We start from the raw sequence: 9,063 nt of genomic DNA on the forward strand, positions 1-9,063 counted from the left end.
GAAATTGCTTTGGCCATAACTTCGTTAGTTCTCTAAAAACTGTGCAGTGCATTTGTAGCAGGATTTAATGCATTTGCATGTTTATTGTAGCCGAGCTCAACCTTATTAAAATATGCTGCTCAGCTGCTCTGTCCTCACAAGCAGCACAAGAACTGCTCTGCAGGTTTCTTGGTCATTGCAAGACAGTTATGTAGGTGAGAAAGGAAAGAAGCACAACATAAAGAACAGACAGGGCAAATAAGGACATGAAGCCCCTAATCAACATCTATGAGATCACAGTGAAAACAGACACACATACATATACACATTCATCTATTTGTACTCGTCTATACTGATGGGCAGAATATACTGAGCAGAGGATTTTTTCTTTAATACTGTGGGAGGAAGCTAGTATAAAGCAATCAGAAAAGAATCCTCAGAGTGACCTTCTGTGTTGATGTATGCTGCAGACATTCCCAAAGCTGATGGAGACAGCATAATTAATTTTCATAAATTATTGAACCAAAACCAACTTTCAGCATCTAGAAATAAATATCACATTGGTAACTGTTGCATTATTCACCATACATGGGCTGATTGAAAATCTATGTGCCAAGCAGGGAGTCAAATGTTTATTCGTAGCAGAGAGGTAACAAGAACATATATACACATACACAAAGCCACAGGGAGACTTACTTCCTAATAGAAGTACCATGCTCATTTATTATTTACTGCTCATTTGCTTTGCAAGAATCATTTACACTTTTAATACTAACAGTGCCATCAAATCTCAGAATTTCAGTACATATTCTGAACGCTCCAGTTCTGTGCATGCTGGGTGGATGACCAAGTCCAAAGTCTTGTTCGTGTTGCTTTCCTGCTTATTTTAGACAACAGGTTTGAAGAATACAACAAGGAGATTTTCCTTTCCCCAGGTCAAAGGCAGTATACACCTTGGTAATTCATTGTTCTTCAGTTTATCAGGACAAGTGGTATTACAGACAGGCTGCAGAGTAGAATTTACCCAGCCACAAATGCAGAAAAGAGCACCACATAGGACGAACCAGAAGGGAAAGATGAGAAAAGGAGCAAGCAGAAGGATAAATATATTCTGGAGAGGATTTGAAGAGTATATGCACACCATCAAGTTATTAATATTTGGTCAAACCCTCCTTGAGATTTGTTTGCATAAGTTTCATTAGCATTTCTGTTCTTCAACGCATTTTGCAAACAGAAACTATTCACTTCCAATAGTGTGCTACCTATTACAACCTCACAGCAACTAGACATATTTTCACTGAGAAACGGGAAATGTTTCACCTGAAAACCTGAGTTTTTCATATTCAAGTGTCAAAAAAATCCACAGGGAATCTTTAAAACTTAACTTTTTTCAAAGGAAAGCCAATATGGTCGCAGAATAAGTAACTTAATCAAAAGTCCAGTATTCTGTAGAACAGCAGTTTCAGCAGATATTTTCTGACAAGTTCACTGGTAACTTGCTGAAAGCCTCGCAGTAATTCAAGATCAAGCTCAGAGCTTTGCTTCAAATCAAAATATAATTAGCATCCTACTAACATTATTTAAATGGCTTTGTCATAGCAGAACCCAAGCAAAACTAATTTCTTCATACCTTTGAACGTTTTTTCCCCAGAGGTATTGTGCACCTGTGATATCTTGTCTCTTCTTCCTCCTAGTATCACTCATGCTTTGCTCTCACACCCAGTTACTTGCAGTATCAAACCCACCAAATTCAGACACTGTCTGAATTTACACCTTTGTACAGTCATGGGAATGGACAGAGACAAAAGCCATACCACTTAAACAATGGCTCACTTGAGCACGATAAAGCCAGCGTACACACATTGGCGCTATTTTGGCTATATTCAGGCCCTCAGAAATTGCTATTTCTTTACATACAGATCCAGGAAGAAGGTAAGGCCCCAGGCATGTGATTAAGGCATTGGCCTGGATCTTAAATTGAAGTTTGTCTTAGATCACCAGCATTTTTCAAAGCAATAAAAGTAATAATGGAAAAATACTGACAAAAGCTAAAACAATAAAATGCATATTAGGAATAAAAAAAAAAAAAGAGCCTTCAAGCTATCCAGATCTTATATATACTCAGCAAGGTGCTCCCCACCGCCTTCATGCAGACACTCCCTTCTCTGCCTCTCCCCAGGCCTTGCTTTCCCCACATCGCACCAGAGACCCTGCGCATCCCTCGTGAGCCCCAGCCGGCCTCACAGCCCCCTCCCCTCCCAGCAGTAAGGGAGGGCTGCAGCCCCCCCGCTCCCTCTGCTCCAGCTCGGCATGGCTGTACGCAGGGGAGCATCGCTCCCTCCCTGCCTCCCTCCCACAAACGCCCTGCAGCAGCAGGTCCTCCAGCTGTGCCACCGACCCCAGAACATGCTGTTGTCTTCATCAAGCAGCCCTGCTCCCAGAGCTATATCTACAAACAGAATTTTTTTTTTTTTAGCCATTTTAATTATGAAACAAGCATTTCATAAGTGTAGGCTAATATGGTTTGTCCCTGGGGACAAACCGGTTGACCAGTCCAGTACAGCTCCAGGACCACAGTCCACTTATTAACACTCCTGTTGCCCTAACACATCAAAAACCATTTCAGAGTCATTAAAGATTTAAGATATTTGCCAGCAGAAGTGTAAAAATGATTTGCCATATAGCCCATTCCTGTCACTGGAAAACAAGCAAACAACCAAGCCAAGTCGCTGCAGCCACAGCAGGAAGGGATCGGTCCCTCGACACCGAGGCCACAGGCACACACTCCTGAGACGACAGCCAGAATTACAAGCAGAAATTACGTTTTACTTCCATGGCTCATTCATGCTTCAACCACTTCTCTTTACTCCTAATATTTAGTTAAACTTTAATCTTTCTCTGAGGGGGCCCTCATGGAGCCTGACAAACTGGAGTTTAAAACTCTGTTCCAGGAAATGGACAAAAGGTTTCTGGAACAGGAAAAGCTGCTTTGCAACTGTCAAGAATTAGGCTTCTCAGAAAGCCTTTGAGTAAGGCCTGTCTATAATTTTTAAAGCTACCTAGTGGCAGGAATGGGATTCCTGTGAAGGCAACGACCAGCAAGGAGAAACACTTTGGAGTCTGAAGTGGGAATGTGCTGAGAGAGAGCGTGATTACTTTACACCAAGGATCATTCAAGGTGCAACTATGCAGCAGCAGCACCTCTTCATTAACTTCAGTTGCAGAATTTCTTTTTTCAGCAGCATGGGACCCACTAAAAACTTCAGCTTGGCTTTCAGGCCAAGTTTGCATCGCTGGCTGTTAACTTTCCTTGAGCTTTTAAACCAAGACTGTGGGTAGGTGCATTGGTACAGAACGCTGTAGCATGAAAGCTCACGTACATCATGCTATTGCTGCAGGACCAGCAATCACAAGTGACAGCTGCTGACTTCTCCCGCATATCTAAGCCGGGAGCATCGTTAGCTGCAGCTGACACCTGAGCCCCAACACTTCAAGTCCCAGGGCCCACAGTCACCAATTTGGATTGCTGGGTCCACACCAGGTTCCTAGATCTCAGGTCTTTTGACCTTTATGTTGACATGTCTGTAAGGGTCTAATATCTTTGATTAGGCTTATGACTTGTTACTTATGTAACTGCTTGTAATGTGCTGTACAGATAATCTTCCCCTTCACTGCTTATTCTCCTGACTAACAAGAATAAACTACGTAAGGATAAGCACTGTTAAACAGGTGTAACTTCTCCTACTAGTAGTGCTTCAGCTGTTTAAACAAGAGCAGAAAAATTAAAGCTAGACACTTTTACATGTAGACCACCATCACTGGTGCTAATTAATGGAAGGGCTCTTTATGTTTGTAATGATCATTATGAGCAACTCCCACTTGAATTTAGCTATATTTTTTCCTAAATTGATTCAATGTTTTTATCTGCAGCCTTGATCAAAAGCAGCCTGGCTTCTGCATAGTACAGACCATGAAAAATCAGAGTAATTCCCACATCAAGCCTTCAAGTTGCAGCTAAACTACCAATATCTTCAGATGACACAGGATCAAACATACTCCATGGCAATTTGTTCCAAAGGCAAATTCCTTTGCTGAAAAAGAGTTATAATTTGAATATTGCTGCTAATATCTGGCATCATGTTCCAGCCACTAGACCTCCATTATATTTCTGTCTGCTAGATTAAGCAATACCATAGTAGATGATTTGTTCATTTTCTGCATTTATGGCCCAAGATCAAGTTTCTTTTTTTTTTTTTTTTTGCTTGGGGGTAAAAAAAGGCAGGTATGTCCATTTATCAGAAGCACTGACATAACTTCTTTTTGGCTACTTTCCCTTCCCTCTGGGTGTTCTTTTACTTTTATCTGGTCAAGTCACTCATCCATAACTCAGTTTCCATTAAACACTCAGCACATGGTTCGTTCACATCAGCGGGGTCAACTGCAGCGATGAACAATGGCCTGGCTGTGCCTTCCAGGACTCCTCAGCAAGGAGACACATACGGATTTGCTTTTCTGTACATATCGCTAAAATGAAGAACAGGATCAAGTGGTAGATCACAACAATAGATACAACAGAAAACAGAAATACAAGGATTTTTCAGGAGCGTTTACCGAGCAGCCAGAGAGAGGAAAGGAGAATGAGTCCACCCTTAGAAAGACTTCAGGACCAGTCTGTTGTGAAGCAATGTAACCACCCAGGTGTGAATTCAGCAGCTACACAACCTCCATAGGTTTGGCGTTCTGGTCTTCAAACACAACTGCATCCCAGCCTTGGAGACAAGAGAAGCTGCTGGGTGCCCTACCCTTCGATGGATAGCACTCCAGAACTGCACCACTTTCTTACACTGCACAACCAGCCAAATCTTAACTGAACTGTCTGAGCAGGCACTTCTCTCATCCCTCTGCCTTGACTGGGTGGACGAACATGATCTTCTCACCAGTCTTGCCGCCTAACCCAGCCTTGTACATTCAGCTTAATTATCAGCACCCGAAAGAGGACATGTATCCTCTCTCTTTATAGCCCAACAGTCACTGTGCTTCCTGGAGTGTGAAGGTTCACTGCTTCATCATGCCTCTCTTGGAGGAGAAGGCATCAGGAGAAGAGATAGTCAGAGCCATCTCTCTCAGACGCTATGCAAAGTGCCACTTGTTTAACAGGAAACATTTCAGCTTAATTTTAAACTGTCTGTGAGCAACACCCAAACTTCATGCTACCAAAAGCTAACCTGGCAATGGTGGAAAGCCTGTAAGGCAGCTGAAACCCTTGTCAAATCAAGTTCATGTCACTCTACCCCTCAGCTGGACTTGAACACCATGCAGAACTCAGTAGTTCAGTTGTTAAAAAAATTTGAAGTAGATTTGAAAATAATCTGTTATTTAAAAACCCCCAACCAATCAAAAACAGTAGAATTATGACAGCAGAGAAAACTGTTTTGATGAAATGGTGGCCAAATACCCCTGGACTAAGCAAGTGAGTTTCTGCTACGGGTTAAACTAGTTCACAGAGTGCAATGCATTTCCTTAACGCAACCCACACATCCACTTTCTGCAGCTGGTCATCTGAAGGGAACATGTCTGCATGTGTGAGTGTGAGTGTTTTTTCTTGTTGGGATCCACTGCAGCCCTTGTCTCCACTCTTTCCCAAGGCTGCAATATTGAAGCTCATCATCTGCCATGTTTATCTACTCCAACGGCCTTTAAACACTGACAGGTAGGATCACTGCCCAAAGGGTTATTTCTAGAGTGGTGGGACAGAGGCCCCCTCTTCTGCCCCCTCGTCCGGTGACTGCAGTGAGCAGTGCCTCATCAGGGGGAGAGCGCAGCCTCCGAAGCCCTGGGGAAGGTGGCCATGGTGCCATGGTGCCAGCAGCAACTCTGTGCTGTACGTGTCTGTCCAGCAACTGAAATGAAAGCAGCTCACTTCACTTAGACTGAAACACAAACTTCCAGGTGAGTGCTCCAGGTAAATTTTTAATATCTCTACTTCTTGCTATTCTGATTTATGAAATGCCTCAGGTTTCTGAAACTGAATATAAAACTATCTACTTAATGACCATAGAGAAGCAAAATGCTACGGCTACATAATTTTAGAATGACTCAGTTCTTCATGTCTTCAGGTCTTTATGGCTTTATGACTTCAGAATCTGATTTGGCTGCCTTGGTTTCAAATGAGGACAAGGCATGCAGTATAATAAGACATACTGTGTCTGTTCCCAAAATATAAGTACAGAGATTTTAAATAAATCTTCATTTAAGAAAGCCATAAGAGAGAATTCCAATATTCTTCAGCCAATGAAAGCAACACAGATAACACAATTAGCTGGCTGGTCTTGAAAATTATAATGCTGATGTGCTCTAATGAAATGAAACAGAGGCAGTGTTTGCTTTTCCAGCTGAGTGGGCTGACTCCTGCTCCAGCTCGGTTTCTGGAGGCAGCTCCGTCCTCAGGAGGCTGTGCTGTCTGATCACTTGCATGCCAATGGCCAGATGCTTTTCTGGTTCTGCACTACCATATAGGAAGTCTGGAATGTGAGCCCTGGCAAAGAAATAAACCATCTAAACCTGCACATAGTTTCACAGAGTACAGCTCTGTTCTGAAAAGAAGAGGGATGAAGCTTTACCAATTGCAGGCATTCACATCCCAGTTGAGCAAAAGCTTGGAAATGAGTGCATTTTTAAGAACATTATTAGCAATGCAAAAAAAAATTATTCTCCAACTGGCTCCAATAACAGCTGCATGTATTTTATCCCTGTTCAGTCCCAGCATCATCTGTTTTTTCAATTCCTTGAAATGACTCTTCCAAACCAACTTTTTCTTTCCCCGTTTTTGGTGATGTATATAATTTTACTCTTTTGGCTGTATCTTCTTGACACAGCTTTTTTATATATAGTCTGTACCAAGCAGAATTCAAGACAAGAAGTTAAGTGTGGTGTAGGAAGAAAGGATACATTTGATAATTTTTCCTTGAAATGCAAATGGAGTAAAATATGGGTAATGTCCTAGTGATGGAAGGTCATAACTGTTGTGCCAGTTCAGGCCCAGGGTAGCTGAGCACATGCACATGTCCTGCTAAAGCCAATTAAAGAGAAATTCAGCCATGCCACATGCTGATTGTATTAAGAGCCCTTGACCCTGCTACAGGACAGAAGGCAAGTTTTGGACTCCAAAGCTGCTTAGAGTAAATGAGAGGTAAATGACAAAATTTAATTGATATAGGTATCTTAAGGCCATAAAGGAGCTGGGACTGCTGTATTAAAAGGTAAGAAACAACTGTAGGAAACAAAAGCAAGCATAACATTTCTCAGAGAAAATAAGCTGATGCCTTCAATTCTGCCATTTCAAACCCCTGCAGGATTCTACAGAACACTTCTACTTCTCTGCTAACTGAGAGGTCCTGTAATACATCTACAGCTAATATTTCCATGTGTCAGATAAAAATGCACATATCACTTGTATTTTCATCCTACTTCCTATGGTCCCTAGCAATTTAGCGCTAAAATCATTGCGTGTGGTTATTTCCAACTGTATGATTTCCAGTTCCTATTATGTGTATGAATAAATAGTGACTTGAACCTCTACAGTATAAGATGCAGTTATTCTTTTTTTCCGAGCTGTTATGCTATGGTGGTAATAATGCCACCTGCAGCATCTCTGTATACTCTCTAATCTTCTCATCGCCCCAGGTAAAGCTTAGTCTTGCCATCCTTTCCATCACAGAGAACAAACTCAGGCAGAGAAAAGAGGCTCAGCAATAGAAAAGCTGCTGCCTTTAATTAAATCACAATGAAGTCTCTAATTGTAGCCCAGGGAAGAGGCTTTTAAATAAACTCATATGTGTTATAGCAAACACTTGACATGCAAGGTGGAAATCAGTCACTAGTTTTTCAAATTAGCATATCTTCAAACTGGTTTCTACAAATAACACAGAAAGCATCATTAAAAACCATTGACCTGCCTTAAGCAAAAAAAAAAAAAAAATCAGAGGCTCCTTCTTTTGCCCTCTCTGATGCAACTAGCAGAGTCTCCCAGGTCTTTTTGTAACGCTCTACTCAAGCTGCAGTAAATTTTCAAGATTTTTCAGAGCACCTGTTTTTTACAAGAAGATAAACTGACACAGGCATACATGCTCCAGGCATTTTTTCCTAAATGATCTTCATCTTCAAAATGTACTAACTCAAGTCTAGCTTACCTCGATCAGCGATGGCAGCAACAACAGTGCTCTACGCAAGCATTTCCACTTAAGCAAATCTCTGCTAAGACACACATGTGGCAGCTCTGTAGCAAGAAAACGTATTGCCCCTGTCTCCATTTACAATATACCATCTGGCTCCTTCCTGTCTCACTTGAGGAAATGTCTTGTCCAAAGTTTCATGGCTTTTGCTTGCTCTCTTTCCTAAGAAGGATTGGTACTATAAAGATCAGTATACTTTAGCTATAGAAAAATCAAAGAGCCTGGTAGTCGTGGAAAAACAGGACCAGGATACAGTGTTCAACTATCAGCATTAAATACCAAACAACGCTGGAGTACTTTCAGTACAGATTTACCGCGATCTTACTAACAGATCACATTGTTCTGAAGTATCATTTCTATGTGAGTGGAAACTATCAACACCAAGAATGACACAAGTTCTGTAAAAACACTCAATAGAAAGAGATATTATACCTGAACTAAAAATCAAGATCACACTGTAAAAACACACTAGTGTGCCACATATACTCCATATTTGCTGCCCAAATACTGCTTTTCTCATGTTTATACAATCTGATTCAAATGCCACAGTAATGACATAGCAGCCATAGAAATGCTCAACAGGCCAAGTCTGTTTTAATTACAGTTACAGATTAGGTGTCTAATTTCTTGTCTTTCCTTTCACATCCTTTTATTCCAATGTCAAAGAAAATACGTACTGAGGCATTTATGTTTGTATATACTATCCTCCTGATGCCATGTCCAGCCTAATAAATTCATTAGCAAGACAAGTTGTACAAATGCTGTCTCTGTGTCTCTTTCATTAAAGCTCATGATTTCCCTTTCTTTCTCACTTAACTTTTCCATGTTAGAATGCATTCAGCATTTTTGCTGG

Source organism: Balearica regulorum, chromosome Z (assembly GCF_011004875.1).
Source record: "Balearica regulorum gibbericeps isolate bBalReg1 chromosome Z, bBalReg1.pri, whole genome shotgun sequence".
Classification (NCBI taxonomy): domain Eukaryota; kingdom Metazoa; phylum Chordata; class Aves; order Gruiformes; family Gruidae; genus Balearica; species Balearica regulorum.